Raw genomic sequence first — 18,862 nt, forward strand, 5'->3', positions numbered from 1 at the left:
TATATGTATAGTAACTTTATAGTGTGACGTATTTTATCGGTTATAACTTGCATCTTACTGAAATTGAAATTCTGCTACTATTTGATGCTACTAAACGCCACTAAACGTAGCGTTTAGTAGCGTAGCGCTTAGTTTAGTAGCGTTTACTTGCAGCAAAAAGAATGACAGTCGCACATGCCTCGTTCCAATTAAAAAAAAAAACGCTGTGCAGGTTAGTTCGGCCTCGACAATATTTATGCTAATTTTTTTTATATAATGTGTGATGCATACTATTCGAACTATTCGATTCAAAATTATTCGAGGTAATCACTGTTCGCTTCGAACCTAAAATAAATTTGCTTTTCGGACATCCCTACCGCGAAGGCTTCTGTGCGGCGTTCCACGGTGCCTAATAGACAAGGACACAAGGAACATGCGGCGCTGCTTCGTATTGGTGAAAAGCGTCCCTTTATGAAAGCCTCCTTTCGGGACTGTGGCACGGGAGTACAAACCGGTTCGCTGCAGCGGCGGCGGCCTGCGCATCAGCTTCTCTGCAGTGCACGATTGCTAGCGGCGTTTTGAAAACAGATGAGCAACTCCGCCACATAAAAGTAACATTTACAGTAACTCTAGGGTGCAGTAAAGCTTTAGGGTGCAGGCGCTCGCAGCGACCCGTAGCGGCTGCCGCTACGGTCGTCGAAAATTAAAGGGGGGAGGGGGTAAGGGCACCGGTACCCTGTTCCTCTTAGATCCGACCCTGGAATTTTCGTGGTTGTTGCAATTTCATTCCGAGCTGCGTCTTGAGAGGTTCGTGCATGCTCGCGTGCGACTGCAAATCTTTCTAGCCTCTCCAACGCAACATGCCTAAAAAGAAAAAGACAACCTGTTCCATGACGTTATGCAAAAGAACTCGTGCAATGAAAAGGCATCGATTCTCATTCAGAGCTTCTACGGATCCAGTATGCCTGCAAGAGTGGGCGTGAAACATCAAGGGAGGTCCCTCATGTGTACATAAATTTCATTTGACTGTTCGCTGATTCTTACTTTTAATTAATTATTTTTCTTTTTTATATGCACCTATCTTTTCCTTTCACTGTTTACATTCTGCGCGAAAATATCTGTCTTTGCGTCTGTTCATTTTATTTTTGTTCTTGATGTAACCGCTATGATTGTCAATGAATATTTCAATCATTGTACTCAAACATTACTGCGTGAAAAAGAATGTTAATCAACTAGAACGGAAACCCCGAATTTCCTACATGTTTGTTCTCTACGCCAGCATGTGCCGTTCAGAAGAAGCTAATCTGCCCGCATAGTCTCCAGAGTTTTCTTTTCTTCGTTTTACAATTTATCAGCGCCATGTGTGGCCTACACGACGAGCTTATACCGCAACAAAAAGCTTGGCTTCAACGGGAAACTCCACAGAGCGCAGGCTCACACGCGCGAAAGCACGCCAGCGAGCGGCAGCGCCGTCTGCACGCTGGATCGCGCAATCTTTCCACCTGGCAGGCGCGCTCACGACACTAAGGAGACCTTCCTAGCCCGTATAGTTCTGCGTTCGTGTGATCGTCGTGCCGAGTTCTGTTTGTGCGGTCGACTTTTAACGCGCTGCCTCGCATTGTGTGTATTGTGTGTTGTATTTCGTGGTTACTGACGTAAGCGCAAGTATACGCGGTACCAGGCAAATAGTCACCAGATGCCGACCGTGCGACTTGAATCTCTGCGACTGCTTTCTTCGGTGTGACCGACGGACGCGATTCATAGTTTTGAAGAACACCTTCAAATGTTTCCGCACGTCAGTGAGTAGCAGCGCCGCAATCCTTTGTCGACGACGCGTTCTGTCGCCCTGGAAAATGCTTTGACGCTCGGGGACGGCCGGTAGCTCGGCGATTCCTCGCTTGGCGCACCATTGGAAACCGGCGGTCATCTAGCAGTGTACGCTGCCAGCGTATTTTTTATTGCCAGAGGTAAGTGAACGTTACGCTTCGTACATTATGAGTTATTGTTATTGTAGTACGCCTTGTCGCCGAAGAAAATCGCATAACGTGTTGGTAGTGTATGCGGTTGTAGTTGTGAGGATTCTGCTCGCGCATGACATTTGTCAAGAACGTAGTCGGTAGTGTTATAAAGTTTTGGTAATTAGCTCGCTTGCACGCACTGCTCTACGCTAATATTTGCTGAAAGGAGACAACATTTTTGTCAGGCTCACCATTGTCATGCGTTTTATGTATGTCTCTCGACAAATTACTTGGAGTAACGCCGTGAAACCTAAGCTTCAACATCCATTTCGTTCGCACGAGCTCTGAAGGAATAATCATCAGCCACCGTGTGAATCGTGAATCGGTACAGTGGGAGAAATATAGTGTATTTAGGGATGTTTTCTTTAGGCGTGCATTTTATTTGTCATTATGTAACGTGACCCTCAAAAGCGTTAGGTTAGCATTCTTGGACATTGCTTATCATCTTTCAAGCAATAGATAACATAGATTTGCTAAAAATGCAGTTTCTGCAGCATGACATTGTATTTTGTTCAATTGGTTTGCCCCATTTTTATCCTTTATGCACGTTCACCTAATTTGACAAGCCGTACTTTCAGCTGAATTTTCAATTGCTTTTAGCACTATATGTGCGTCCGTGTATTGAAGTCCCACCTCTCATCGCATAATAATAGCTTGTGAAGAACGACGCTTGTCTTGAATTAGCCATTTATCAGAGCTCTTCCTCCCTCCTCAAAGGGCAAGGTGCTGCTGGCACACCTGGTTCGGCTTTTCTTAACCTTTTTTTTTTTTTGAATGCTGAAGTTTTTTGCAACGTACTGCAGGTAGCAAACAGCAGTGCCTCGACAAACAGTGGAGTGCTGACCATGCAGACCAGAAGGTGGCTGAGGCAAGTATGCTATAGGAGGTGCTTATTCAGGCAGAAGAAATAAGCATCTGTAGCCAACGTAAAGGTAATGTACAAAGTTCCATTTAATGAAGAAGAATCTTGTTTTGAGCTAGTCATGTCGAAGGGAAACAATGAGCGCTAGATAAATGAGATGGAAATGCAGAGTAACAATGTTATGTATGCCAGCAACCAACTTAAGTTTATTCATGCAAAAGGGTTATTTCCAACTGGTTCATTTAGGGGAAGAGCCCACAGTTTCCACGAATGGGCATACCTGGTAGCCGTTGCACAACCTGTTACTGTGTTTTCGCACTCATTATTATGTGCCACTTACTCTTGTGACGTTCCACCAAGGTGAAATTACTTCACATAAACAGCAGCGAGAAGGCTCTTGCTAGCCAGTTCAATTAAGACAGCGTTACCGTAGCTTTTAGTTCCAGTAAACCAGCTAAGCTGTATAGAAGAGCGTACTTCATGTTTGTCACCATGGACAGTGCATTTTGCCTGGGAACATGGCTTAGTTTTGCAAAGGAAAATGTTGCCTTTCTGTAAAACGTGGTACTGGGAAATGGCATTGTGCCAAAAATATTAAGGTTTATGACTTCTTGCAGCACGCATTGTTGTACAGGGATGTTAGCGTTTTCATAAATACAATGCATGGTGCTTGCAGAATATAGCGGCCCACTTTAAAATTTATAACTTCATGATTTTAGTATCTGGGACAGACTTTACTGTATACGATTTGTTTCTGGAAAGCTTCAACCTATCTTGCAATTCTTCAAGGCCAATACTGAATTTGCTGTGTACATTTGGCTGCACATTCTCATCACTTATGCTAAACAACAGGCTTGAGTGATGTGTGGAATTCCTGTCAAACAATTTTATTGATTACCTCGGACGATCTACTCTGCTTCCCACAGTTATTGGGTGCTTTGTGTGCATGTGCTATGCATGCTAGAAATGAAAACAGGGAATGCAGCTGGCAGCATCAACGAGTACAATGCCCATAGGCTATTATGAGGTGCGAAATGTTGCCACTGCTAGAATTTACATTATGTGTGCATGGTACAGCTGATTGTGTAATTTAGCACTTTCCAGCTACTTACGCAGTTGGAGCAGATGTCGATCATGTTTATTGTGGTATGGCACGGCCACCAAGTTCGTGCATTCTGCATACCAGGAAACCTGACACGAAGCAACGTATTGCTGTGATGGCAGCTAAGTGAGAACGAATGAGTTTGTCTTCTCTGTACATTTGTCAATATCATTACACAGGCTTGTTAAGTGCATTCAAGCGGCTTTAGCAATGCACTTGCAGCTACAGAGCCAGTAAAGGCAGCCAATTTCATCATCAGAGTTCACTCTGCAAATCCCACTTTCCATAAAGGGCATTGTTTTGTGATAGCTTAAGGTCAAAACTTGCTCAATTAAACACTTCTTGGTGTCTGACATTACATGAATTATGATAATTGTTATATCTCATGTGAAATTATGCCATTGTTTTTTTTTTCATATTCTTACTTTGCATACACACTTTACGACTGCACCCTCCCCAACCGAATCTTTACTAGTGCTACATTCTGTTATGGGTGAAAACAATTATTGAACTAAAAACCAGGCCAAGGAAAGCAGTATGATGCCCTGTAATGTAGGAGGATGCCGCTATTGCAGTGTTTAGTCTAGAGCTGAATTTAATGAGAAAGGGCAGCAATGTGGGTCATCTGTGGATATTTGCAGACCATAATTGTGTTGTGGTCATTTTGTTATCGCAGGAAGCATCTTCAAAAAGCAGTGCTACAAGGATGTGAGCAGCAGTTTCCCTTCAACGAACGGGTCAAATTCATGGAAGCCACGTGCCTGCTGCTTCTGGCCTACACAAACATGCAGCCACCATAGTAAAGTTCTTGCAAAGGTGTGAGACATCCCTATGCTGCATGGATTGAGCATGTTAATTGCCTGTTTTTTATAGCTTATAGTAATATGTCTACAAGTGTACTTCCTTCTAGTGTATATTTACATTCTCTTAAAGGGCCAGTCAGCAAGCTCCGACTTCTTTTTTTTACACCTCCCAAACAAGCTCGCTAATTCGTACAGAGGGCCGCAGGAATCACATTGTCCGAATGTCAGACACTCCACTTCTAAAAACAATAACCGCACCTCCTCTTCAGCGCTTGACCAGTCCTCTTTGTTAGCGAAGTGGTGTAATGTTGCCTATGAGCAACATTAAGTAACGCTGACTGTTGAATAGTCCTCAGCAATACGAAACGGCATTTTGGCTTTGTGATGATGCAGTATCTGTGGTTGTCACAAGAGTTGCGAATTGGTTTATCTCGCCAGTGCTTTTACTGTGCTTCCTCACCGCACCGCTCTGGCACAGTGGCACATCGAGGAAGCCCCTCTTCAGGACGGTCAGGCTGAGCGAGAAACTGAAACCAGCTGGAATGTTCGTTCTATCCCCTGTGGCTTCATTATTACACCACTTAATGAAAAAATTCATGTGACAACATGTTCACGTACAAGCGTGCAGTTGTCACAAATTTTAGACTGCGGGGTTGTTTAGGGGCCCTTTAGCCTTAAATTATGAATGGTAAATTCACACGTCACGTGGTTTTCTTGCTTTATTTTTTGCAATGCTGATTTTTAAAATAGCATGTCAGCTTCTGTGAGTGGTAATTTATACATTTATCATACAAAACATCCTGCTATATTCAACAAGTGTTATTATAGATTTTTCATGGCACCAGAGCCACCTGCTTTTTGCCGTGTGGCAGCTACATGGAAGTTCATTGCTATGCTGCTTTGTTTAACTGATATCTTTTCAATCATTGCGTTTCACAGTCCAGGGTGTTTGGTGTATTTGCATCTTGATGTGTTTAATATCATACAAGTGATGGATTTTTTCTGTCTTCTAGTGTTACTTTGCAGCTATTTAACTGTGGTTTTCAGGGGCATATCTAGACAGGAACATCAATTCTGCTAAGCTTTGGTTCGAAAAGAGACGCTGAACAGGAGTTCCTTAGGTGCATGCCCTGAGCACCAGCCCTTTGGATTACAGAAATATCTAAACTGCATAATGTCTGCAGCTCCTTGCTTAATTGCATGTCTTTCTTCAACCTACAGCTCTTTCCATAATCCTTAACATTAACCTACATTACCAAGTGAACATCCCCCGCTGCAATACAGTGGTTATAATGGTCAGCTGCTGATCTGAACTGTGCGGGTTCGATCCTTGATGGAGTGGTTGCACTTTCGGTGGAGGTGCAAATCCTAGAGGTTCCTGTGCTTTTAATTTCACGTTTACATACAGAACCCCATTGTTATTATTACATCAGCAAGTGGACAGAGTGGTAATTCTAGATTGTACACATATTTAGTATAACAGACAGCTGAGCTGGTTGGTAGGTATTCATGTTAAAAAGGCAGGGCATGCAAACATGGACACAAGAGAGAAACCAAGACACCACTAACGCCAACTGGAAAGGTGGACAGTGGCACAAAATAAAGTAGACACAGAAACTTATCTGTGCATGCCCAGGCAAGAGGCGATACCTATCAATCTGGCACGCGCGATAGTCTACGTGAGAGATAACTGCTCAAGCATTTGATTTCTTCTTTATGCTAGTTAATCGACGGTTGGCTCTCTTGTGCACTGCCATTATCGATATGCCAGGCCTCGACAATTGGACGCATTTCTTCATTCATGTGCTTGTACAAAACTGCATTCATCGAATTTTGGCGTGCATTTACGCTCTCAACAATGTAAAGGTAGATTAGGTGATGAGCCTCCAGTTAGTGATCTCAGCGTTTTAGGTATCTTGACTCTCTTGTGTCCATGTTTGCATGCCCCATCTTTTTAACATGTGTTCATATAGTGCGTAAGAGAAATAGGTTATCTAGTGAGTTATTTGGAAAGTAAGTTTAGGGCGAACACCAATATAGCAGTGTAAATTAAATTTAAGCAATGAATGCATCGGGCTGGATTAGGAAACAATATAATGGCAAAATATAGCCGTTTGCTCTTTGCTTATACTTGTCTCAGTTTCTTGTCTCGTATGCTTTGACAATGACCAGGTGTCGTGTTGGATGCTACCTATTGGTTATGAGCTATACATAGACAAAGCAGAGGCTGTTTGGATGCTTTCTAAACAGCTACCTCATGGGGAGAGAAAAGTTCATTTGGGTTATGTGAGGCATGCTAAAAAAAGTCGACTTTTTTCTGATGTTTTTGTTTTACTGGCAGACATTCTACACGAACTTGCCCAAAGGCGGAAGGAAGGCACGCACAGATGGACGCATAGAAATCATGGGGCTGCCGTAGAAGCTGTGAATGAGCATTAACCTGTGAGTATGTGTCTTAAACATTTTGCTGAAGCCTTTTATTTTGGCTGAACATTCTTATCGATGCTTTGTATTCCCTGATTTGTAGTGCAATATTGTTACACCCTGTTGCTTTCACAACAGAGCTCTTTAGTCTGGTACAAGGCCCAAAAAGTTCGACCTAGATGACCAAATTGCGGCAGCTAGTTGTTTCCACAATTAATGCATTAGTGTAAAAAACGCAATAGACGGAGCACAAGAAAAAGGAAGACACAAACAGTGCTGTGCTCGTGTGCTCAGTCTTCTGCACTGCTTTGTTTACGCTCTGTCATACCAACACACACAAGCATCCATTTTAGCTTATGTAGTAGTCCAGCTCATACACTTGGTAACGTTCTCCAACGGCAGGATTACCGGATATCTGGCTTGTGAAGTCAATCTAAAGTGCATGCCTGTTCGTGTAGACTTGTGTGCATCCACCATTGAGATGGAAATGCAGCTGTGTTTTAATATTTTAGCCAGTATAGCTCGTGAATGGAATTTGGAGCTGTGACAGCAACACTTTTATGGGGGGTGAGTTACTAAATTATTGTAGACTTGTGTGCATCCACCATTGTGATGGAAATTCAGCTGTGTTTTAATATTTTAGCCAGTATAGCTCGTGAATGGAATTTGGAGCTGTGACAGCAACACTTTTAGAGGGGGCGAGTTACTAAATTATTGTGTATTTCTCGATGTTTGCATGTTATAAACACATAGCTGGTTAAATTTAGTCCAGATTTTACGCTATCTTAACATATGACCTTCCGTACTGTTCGAAGGCATTGAACCATACGAAATGCTTTGTGCCTTTGTGTGTGTGCCGAAGGTTAGGAGTCATTATACTAGAGATAGATAAAAATAGGTCAGAGGTTAAAGTAAATTTTTCGCAATCAACTTCGTGTGGGCAGTTATTCAGAGCAGGGTTTTGAAGTAATTTAGCAATACAAGCAGATTAGTGCTTCATTTTAGTGTCTGACAGTGCACACTGTTTTATTTTAGTACCTATTTGGGTCATTTCACGCCAGTGTGCCAGGTCGTTTTTTGACCATTTCCAATATTTTGTAAAACTGGTGCTGTTATGTTTCAGTATGGGAAGTAGTCATTCAAGCGTTATTTTCGGGGAAAGAATTGCATGATGCAGCAAAGACCTTTCAAACTTCGCATGCAGAAATGAAGCTGTGTCAGGCAAATTAATTGACACATGGTTATTGCGTCGAGCTATTACTACAAAGCATTTGTTTCTTTAACATAGTCACCAATCTTTCATGACTATGATAGTCGAATTTATTTTGATTTCAATTTATGCTATTTGCAGTCGTGAGGAAACATTGCAAAATGCACCATTTTTAAGTATATTGTAAAAAAGACTGAATGTTTCATGTGAAATATATTGACAGTATGCGTTCAGTGCATATACCAAGGGTTGAAAATGCTGCTGGCAAAAAGAAGCAAAAATGTCTTCAAATTGGCACTTGGAAGAAGTAGTGTTTGAACCCATATTGCGGGCTCTCTTTCACTGTGTAGCAATCCCAGCTAAAATGTTGCCTACACATCATAGTGTGCTTTCCTCGTGCGATAATTTAGACAAAGTTTTTAAGGTGTAATATTATCTTCAAGCGAAAAATAATTTTTTCAAATGAAAAATAACAAGGCTGTGGGAAGTTTCTTGGAGCTTTGCCTTCACTGCACAGCACATCATTGTTCTTGCATGGTATTTCAGACAGAAGTATTGCTTAAATCTGCAACATTTAGACTTGCACTATATGAGCACAGGGGCACCCGCGTGAATCCTGTGCCAATGTGCTGTGCAGCGAAGGTCAAGGAACGAGACTCTGTGCAGGCTAGGGATTATTCACTTCAGTAAATTCTTCCTTGCTTACAACCAAGCAGTATATATTTTTTTAAATGGAATATAAATTGCCAGCAAAGTATACCACACAATAATGTCTTGGCGACATTTCTGTTTGGAATGCTACATAGCAAAAGCTAAGCTGCAATATGGGTCAAAAGCTATTTTTTCCGACTGTTACAGTTTGGGTGGAACGTTTCTGATTATTTTGTTTTTATAGTAGTTTTATGACAAAGTGGATATCTATTTACTTATTTATTTATTACTTGACAATACTGCTGACACCAGTAAGCAGTATTGCAAAGTGGGCTACAGTGATAAGTTACACATAAAATGATCTTGCTAAGCAAAAACAGGAGCATAACATATACAAAACACAAGATAAACCAAGAACATCTATACAACCGTCTTAAGGAAAATGATAAGGGAACAGCACAAAATACAAAGGCAATGAACTTTGGAAATCAACCTTCGGTATTCCATACGAAAGAATTAGTCTTTCTTCTGATAAATGTTAACATTAGAACTTCAGCATTTTGCAGTGTTTCCTTATGGCTGAAAAAATGTAACTTAAAATGCAAATTAGTAAACTATTTTAGCCATGAAACACTGCCACCTTCAGATTAAAGAAAGAAATATTCTGCATTAAAACGGGAACAAACAGCGCTGGACACGGGACGAAGAAAGAACAATAGACGAGGGTGCTGTCGCCTTCGTCTACCTTTTTTTTTCCGTCCCGTGCCCAGCGCTGTTTGTTCCCATTGTAATCATGTACTAACCAGCCCAGTTAGGTGCTATCCTGAAATATTTTGCTCTAATTGCTCAAAGCAATAACTTTGTATAAGTTATCTTGCATGACGCAGTTTCACATCTGTAGATGGATGGATGCTATGTGTGTTCCCTTTAAAGCGAAGCATTGACATGCAAGTGGCCAAGCTCAATTTTTGAATTGGCTTAATGCCTTTCCTACCTGAATTAAATTTCTTTCCTTAAAAAAAACTTATAATAGGTAGCTTATTTTTCGGCATTGTACAAAAGACCTTGCAAGTTTGTTTTTGGCTGTTCTCGCTGCTTTTCCACTACCAATCCTCCATCCGTCTTTTACTGATTTCTCTTGTGGATGTGTTCATCTTTATCAAGCTTTCTCTAAGCCTAGGGCTTCATGAGAGCTAGTTCCCAACACGTGCATGGGTGGACATTTTTACATTTATTTAAAAGGTCGTCCGTCATTTCCATATCTCTCTCACAATCAGTGCATGTGACGCCTACTTACTGGATCTCACTTTATGACTGCATATTCTAAGACAAGATTAACTCGCTTCAGACATTGCACTAGCTTATCATATGCTTCCCTCCTTACTTCGTCCTTATTCTTGCGATAGTTACTCAGAGCTTTTCATTTTTAGTATTTGCTATCCATTAAATCATCTCCACCTCTCTGACATTGCACCTAACGCTTATCGTGCATAAAGTTTAATGCATGCTCTCAGCATCACGAAATTTCGTCCTGGAAATTAGCACTTGACCACAGGTATGATCTTTTTAGCAGCATGATCTTTTTCAACAGCAAAGGAGTTCGTTAAAAAACCACCTTTTATACTTAAAATGGGGATGACTAATTCCATACCTCGTTTATTAAAGTTAACCTCTTTCAATTTCCTTACGCTTGTTCTTTGTGTTGTGCTTGCCTCATGGTTTGCAGTCTTTATGGATCTGGTATATTTAAAGAGTTGAATAGCCGGTCACCTGCTTATGACACTGCAGCTTAAGTATTGCACCCACTATCATTGCCATAGTAGCATTTGGTACAGTAGAGGTTTGTAATGAATGTAACGAGATGTGCAGCTCATGAAATAATTGTTGAACAACGAATGTTGTTGGAGCTAGTGATTCAACAAGAGGACTCCTCTTTAGAGGGGCAACGAATTGCATCAAGGTTGCTGCAACAACTTAGACACATCAATTTGTTGAAACATTGGCTCCAACAACACGCTTTGCTTTGTTCAATGGTTTGACATTCATTCAAGCCGCCATCTTCAGCTCAACTTTTGTCGCGTTAAGATGTACAGGATATACAACTGTCATGTTGTTTTCTGATAGAATTCAAGAGCTATTGACAGCAAGCCTTGCTTCTCAATTTAATTCTCATCCTTTACGTTTACGCTTTAATCTTTGTCATCTTCAGCCTTATTATATGTGCACTGCAGCAGTAGCCCTTCGCAGTGGTCTACAATTTGCCTCGTCTTGTGCGAGCCGATTCCATTTTATACATGCGCAATTCTTCATTTCTTCACCCACATAACTCTCGGCTTTCTCGGCAGCATTAAGTACGAAAATTGTAACTGTTAAGACTTTTGCTTCAACATCATGACAATAATTGAATAGAATTGGTAATGCACGTAAATAAATACTCTTGCAGTTAGAACGTAGTGTGTTTAACCCTCAGTTCTTGTGTACTATAGCAATAAGTCTTCGTGAAATCATGCTGCTTGTTCTTCATATAATTAGAACGAGTCCAGAAATATCTGCAAAATACCGTTTCTGCTTTTTTGATTTCTGAAACAGTGATGCTAAGGGAGGCCATGTGCACATGCACCATGGCAATGTTTAAATGTGTATAAATTCTGAACATTGCTGTTGCTCTAGGTGTTTTCTTTCACTTCCTTTTCAGACGTACAGAAAGGAGCGAAGTGGAGCTGTCCATGGGCCGTGCACACAGTTTCATAAGCAGGCTTGCAACACTTTTGACAAATATGTTCCTGAATACATCTGCCAAAGTGGCATTTAAAGAAGCATGTAGTAGTGTACTTCACTGTTTATTTGGCATGAAGCAGCAGGTATGCTTCCGTCATCAGCAAGTTCACACAGTACAGTGCATCTACACATGGCATGCTACCCCCACATCTACCAGCTCGGGATGTGTAGCTTGATTGTAAAATGTTTACTTTGACTTAACATAACAATTATTAACAAAATGACATGAAAGTTCTGCCACCTATGCAGGCGACATTCTCAGTATACGCTGCCAAATATAAGCGGAGTTTGACCAGTCCATTAGTCGCACATTTCCTTGTAAACATCTCGTAGAGGGCTGCTGTTGTTGTTGCAAGCCAATGCGCCGTGATGAATGAACCATGATTCCAAGATTTTTCTTTTCCTCCGACCTTTGTACACGAGGTAGCATCGTCGAATTGATTAGGTCAAAGTTATGCCTTGTCATTCAGCAGCGTTCAACAAGCTCCGTCTTAGAACATGTTGCATGGGTGGTTTTCGCAACATCCTCTTTGTGTTCTTTAACCTTCGATTACCTTCTTCAACCCATTTCGCCTATGCAAGTTGTGTCGCAATCCCCACATTGTACTTCATAGATGATCCCGCTCTAATCTTCGGCGGTGTTTGTGTATACCTTGTCCTTAGGACATGTGTTCACAAAGCACAAAGACCGCACAACTGCGGATGATTAGAGCAGGGTACTCTACAGAGTACGTTTAGGGATTCACGACACCACTTACATCGGCGAATTGGGCAGGAAAATGCCAATGACGTTCAAAGAACACAAAGTGGGAATGTTGCTAAAGCCACCCATGGAGTGCATTTTAAGACAGCTTGTTGAATACTGCTAGACGACAGGTTATAGCTTCGACCTTAACAATGCGACGATGCTGGCTCAGGAACGAAGGTGGAGGAAAACTATTGGAATTATGGTTCATGCATCATGAAGCATCTGCTTGAAACAACAACCACAGACCCATACCGAACGTGTACGTAGACGTATGTGGCTAGTGGACTGGTCGACCTCCGCTCACTTGTTGCCAGCATATACCGAGACTGCCACCTGCATAGGTGGCAAAGCTTATGGGATTTTATGGTGCAGTTGTGGTACAAAACAGTTATTTTGCATTAAGGCAAATGTGCCGTATTATATTGGACAGTACGGGCAGACCAGTCTTTAGTATCTTAACGTAGGAGGCACGTAAGAAGACCTTCTTTGAAGGAAATTGTTTTATTCTGGTCACGGAACAGTGCTCTCATTCAAACAAAGTGACGGAGTGCTTTGTTTTATCTGTGGTAACGAAAGCACTTCGTAAGAAGACTCCTTTTTAGAGAAATCGTTTAATTCGGATCGCGGAAAAGTGCTCGGCACCGCTATACCTTCAGCTTTGTCCGTGTTTAGGGGCCAGATTTTTTGCAGTGTATGTTTTGCCCGTATTGGAGGTGTACTTTCCCATTCTTGCTTTTCCCTGGCCGCATCATTTGTGCAAAAAGATGAACATTTTGCGTAAACAATCTACAATAAAATCTTTGATCTCGTCCTGGTTATTTTGTGTACTTCAATTTTTTGTTATTAGGCGCTTATTCAGTTTAAAACTGATGCAGTTCCGAAATTTACGTGATATTTGCCGTACCTGTTACACACACACACACAAAAATATTGAAAAGATTGAAGACAGTTATTCCTGGAAAGATTTTGCGGGCATGCCAACATAATATTTTTACGAAAAAAAAAACACATTTATTACTCGTTCTTAACAGAGGGCAGCATTCAAGAAGTGATTTGCAGCATCTAGTACAAATTGTCACTGGTAATACATGTTAATGATAATACCAGTGACAATGTATGTACATGGTAATACATGCATATACCCACGACTTTTTTGGAAAATTATGAAACCGGACGACAAAACCACAGTCTCTCTTTGTGACACTTCTGGATCCCCCGTTGCCAATTGCGACGTTCCATCCGTCAACTCTGCATTTTGTTCCGTCTTCACTAACGAACCTAACAACGAACTTCCTGATTTTCCGCATTTTGCTTTTCCGCCAATGCCAAAGATTGAAATCAATTGTAAAAGTTATTAACCAATTAAAGAACTCTTCGTCATGCGGTATAGATGGCATAAACGCCAAAATTCTCAAAATTACTAAACATGTATGCAGTTCCATATTGTCAATCATTTTTCAGCAGTCACTCGACACAGGTGAAGTCCCATTAGACTGGAGAGTTGGGAAGGTCATTCCGGTCTTCAAGAAGGGTGACCGCTCATTTGCAGGTAATTACCGACCAATCTCGCTCACTAGTGTTTGTTCAAAGATCATGGAACACGTCATCTTTTCTCATGTTGCTACATTTTTATCATCCGTAAACTTCTTTCACCCAAACCAACATGGCTTTCGTAAAGATCACTCATGCGAGGCCCAGCTAGCATTATTCCTGCACGACATTCACCTTCATATGGACCGTAACATCCCAATTGACACACTGTTCTTAGATTTTGAAAAAGCCTTCGGTAAGGTACCCCGCTCACGTCTCCTTCTAAAAACCTCGCGTCTAAACCTTCATCGGCATGTTTTTAACTGGATTAAAGCATTCCTAACAAACCGTAAACAATTCGCGCATGTTAATGATCACTCCTCCGACCTCTCCCATGTCTTGTCCGGCGTGCCCCAGGGTACCATCCTAGGGCCTCTTTTATTCCTAATATACATTAACGATATTCCGCTTTCCGTTGAATCTAACATCCGTCTTTTTGCTGATGATTGTGTCCTCTACCGCCCTATAAATAACCCCACCGATGTCTCCCCTCTACAGCATGACCTCTCACGCATTCAGCAGTGGTGTACCACCTGGTTGATGTCCCTTAATCCGAAGAAAAAAACATTACTAATTTATTTCCATCGTCGCCGAAACCACACGCCGGCTACTTACACAAACAACAACTGTCATATAGCTGCTACTGAGTCGATTGGGTGTTCATCTTTCGAGTGACCTATCTTGGGGCGACCATATAAATCACATAATTCACTCCGCTAACCGCGCTCTCGGGTACATACGCCGTAACATTTCCATGGCACCACCTTCCGTTAAACTACTCGCTTATAAAACCATTGCCAGACCAAAACTTGAGTATGCATCTGCTGTCTTTGGCCCCCACCAAAGTAATCATATCGAAATACTTGAGTCAGTACAGAACCGAGCAACCAGATTCATTGTTTCAAATTATTCCCGCTACTCGAGCATCTCCGCCCTCAAATCCCAGTTAAATCTTTCTGCCCTCGCTCTTCGTCGTCGTATTGCACGTCTCTGCCTTTTTCACAGATTCTTTTATTCAACACCGCGTGACAACCACCTCATCCAGCCGGTCGATGTCGACCTCGATGTCGAGGTCATCGCACAAGTCATTCAAATGCTGTGATTCCGCCACGTGCCCACACCACCTCATTTCAGCAGTCCTTCTTTTTGCGCGCTGCCCGAGACTGGAATGACCTTTCGAACGAAGCAGCAGTCATCCGCGATTTTGCGCGCTTCAAAAATGCCATCCAGGAAGCCGACTCAACCACATCCTAACATACACCTTCATCGATACCGCCATTTTATGACGCTCACCCCTCATGTAAAGTCCCATACGGGACCTTTGAGGATATAATAAATAAATAAATAAATAAATAAATAAATAAATAAATAAATAAATAAATAAATAAATAAATGTTATTCATATACTTAGTCGTTCTAAAAATTCAATGAGGAGGTCGCGCTGCAACGTTCCAACGTGAGCCCCCCCCCCCCCCCCGAACAAAATTCCTGGCTACGCCACTGGACAGACTTGAACTTTTTCCCGTCGTTTATAGAAGACTGTATGTGTGGAGCTGCAGATGTGCATAGATGGTATATATTATGTTATTGGGAAACTTAAGGATATTATTAAACGAATCTTTGCTTGTTATCGTATAGTTATGCATGCATTTGCCTGTTTCTGGTTGCGTCGCAGCACGACTTGCTGTTGTTCTGGAAGTCAGTAGTTGAAGAGCATATTATGCAGCCCACTTAGCAATGGTAAGCCTGTGTCCTAACCTTCACTGGAAAACTGGGTGTCCCTTGTTCGAAGCCGCCATTCAGACGACTTGTAGCACGTTATGCAACTTTTTCATGCCGTAACTGACCGTATTATATACGCTGTGTTCATGGACTTAGCTAGTGATAACAGCTGCTATATCATTAGCTTCAATTGAAGAGGAAAAAGCTATTATTGGTGAAGGCAGTACTGTGCAACTAATATTGCCTGTTTTGTGGCGATGGACTAATAAATATGGTGGACGTCAATAATTCTCCTATATCAATCATTGGTCAGTTATTTAACAAGTGTCTGGAAATTGTGTCTGGCTGACCACTCTTCAGTACTCGCAGCAACAGCCCAACAGCGACAGGCGTGTGCTAGAGGCACGTTAACTCGGGGATAATCCTAGGAAGCACTTGGTTTTAGGAGTATACATGCATATCCGGCATGCTTTTTATTGCGTCAATACTTGCGCTGCAGTAGCTCCCCCAAAGAATTCTGAGACTGGCTTTGGTGATGAGAAGGCAAGTAAGGAACAGGAGAGAGAATAAAGGGAGGAAGGTTAACTAGTTTAACGAAATCGGTAGGCTACCGTACACGGGGGGAACGCATGCGGGAGCCTGAAAGTCATTGGTGTAAAGAAAGAGAAAGATGGCGAGCCCACACAATGTCACGGTCAGTCAATCCTGTGTGGTATGCGACATCACAATTAGTCTGTAACCGCATGTGCAACTAAGTCTGTTGCCTTGTAAAAATTTAGCAGTGCCTTCTGTTTATGCGAGATTTGTTCTTGAGGTATAAAGAAGATGAGAGAAGGCAAGTGGTGGCTTCCAGTTCCATCTAATAAACGTTGAGGTTTCGCTCGAAGGGTGAACCGTTGATGTCTGAAGCAAAATATCAGACTACACGATATTGCCGTGTACAATGCTGATGTAATGAAGAGTGTCTGCTGCTTTGAGCGACCACTACCTGCCGCCTCTCGCTTCATCTCTTCTGCTAGCACTGTCTACGCGGTTAACAACACTGTAGGACACGCTTACTACTCTTACGGCCTTCAGACCCGCCCTAGGTTGCCTCGCAGGTGCGGCGCACGGCCCGCGCAAGCACTCAACCACACGGACAGCCATGTCACGGTCGTGCTCTCCTCCACTATCACTCGCGCGGTCACGTGACCTCTAACATAGCACACACGCGTAGAAAACGAGCGTCTTCTACTCGTGAGAGAGCGAGAGCTCTCACGCTCTTTCACTCGCACCCACAGTATATGGAGCGCGGGGCGCGGCCTTAATACTAGTGGAGTTTATATGGAACATCGCGGCGACGGTGGCAACAAACGGCAAAAATGAACCAGCAGCGTTTATTAAACTGCTCTCGCTATAAAAGTTTAGTAACGCGTGATCACCGTAGTAACATACGAAGCCCTGTATTGTCCTGTCTCATATGCTGTTACATTAAGGGAGCCGCACAACGTGCTCGTGTGTTTGCAACCAAATATGCTTCTTAGTGGAACTATGTCATAACGCGGCATGAAAAGGTACACAACAGGGGCGTAGCCAAGGGGGGGGGGGGGGGTTGGGGGGTTCAAACCCCTCCCCCGAAATTTTTCCGTTTTGCTTGCGTATATAGGCATGCCCACATACAAACGCACACACGAACATACATAAAGTATGGTTGAACCCCCCCCCCCCGAAAAAAATTTCTGGCTACGCCCCTGGTACACACGGTGAAGCGACATCATTTAGTATTGGCGATAAATCGTGAAACGGTCGACCTAGCTGCCAAGGACAAGCTTTTAGAAAGAGTGATAACAACATAAATAGTTTCCATGTCGCCAGTTGCATAGACTTAAGAAGAAAATAAGAAAATACTTACTGTGGGAATACGCAGTGACTATTTGTCCCACAGCTTCCATATGGTGTAAGGCCATAGGAAACAATTTATAAAGTTTTATAAAAGCAGCATGTGTGCTGCTGAAGGTGTATCTGCATCACTGGTGGGTTTAGAGCGGAATGAAAGCAGGCTTAAAAAACAATAATACAAACAAGGACCCCCTTAATGCGTGTTATACTTTACGGACTTTATTTTTTCCTTCTTTGACGGGAAAGATCACGGTGCACGCGCACTCCACATAGCGATCATTATTTATCCAAGACCATTTTCTTGTATCTCTCCCATTTTGACGAAGGATTGCGCAGACTGCTTCTGCAGTATAACGGTGGAATAAATCTCCTATCACGTAATTCAATAAGGGATCTGCCCGCAACGCTTTTTGTCTTCATATTCCTGGCTGGCGCCGTCCTACTGAGCTCGTTTAATCTAAACCTTGTAGCTGGCACTGGGCATGAAAAAAATGCTACTGGATACTGAAGCGACTGCCTTTTTGAGAGGAGTACTCGCGTAGGAAATTTGCTTTGAAGTTCCGACACGTAAATCGCTACAAAACGCCCTGGGTGTTCTTTCTTGGAATGACCTCTTGGAATATCTGCATTTGTAGATATTCCAAGATATGATCGCACTCTGGCGGCTGTAACTGGCAAGGCAACGAGTATAACTTTGCAACACTTAATACATATTTGTACCACATTGTTTTCTCTTCCTACTCCCACGGGATGCCCTCGCTTGTAAAATCTAGGAAATATGAGGTATCTAGCTGAGTTTCAAGACTGTCTAAGCACACGACTTTCTCAAAAAAAGAAAAATGAAAGTATGTCACCTGTCGTGCATCCTTCATAATTTTCGACACGTAGATTTATGGTCAATAGGGAGTGGACAGTACACCATTTGAAGAATGAAATGTATGGAGTAAGAACACGATCGGCCTGCACTCCTTCAGGGTTGTTTAAAGTAAGGGGTGCTCCTTCCCCATTGTGTACTGCGTGAAAATAAAGTTTGGAATATAGATCACTATACATCTGGTCCTGCAAGCGCTTTTGCACTGAAAGGGAGATACTCGTGG

At 42.3% G+C, this 18,862-nt stretch overlaps 1 long non-coding RNA gene across 1 annotated transcript; it reads left to right on the plus strand.

Annotated features, from left to right (window-relative positions):
• The first annotated feature begins 1,704 nt into the window (after positions 1-1,704).
• Positions 1,705-11,917, plus strand: LOC125759020 (uncharacterized). Its single transcript, XR_007416574.1, has 5 exons — positions 1,705-1,946; positions 2,801-2,929; positions 4,638-4,777; positions 7,106-7,206; positions 11,745-11,917. It is a non-coding gene; the product is annotated as an uncharacterized LOC125759020 (long non-coding RNA).
• The last annotated feature ends 6,945 nt before the right edge of the window (positions 11,918-18,862 follow it).

Source organism: Rhipicephalus sanguineus, chromosome 6, assembly GCF_013339695.2.
Source record: "Rhipicephalus sanguineus isolate Rsan-2018 chromosome 6, BIME_Rsan_1.4, whole genome shotgun sequence".
NCBI classification, from domain to species: Eukaryota; Metazoa; Arthropoda; class Arachnida; order Ixodida; family Ixodidae; genus Rhipicephalus; species Rhipicephalus sanguineus.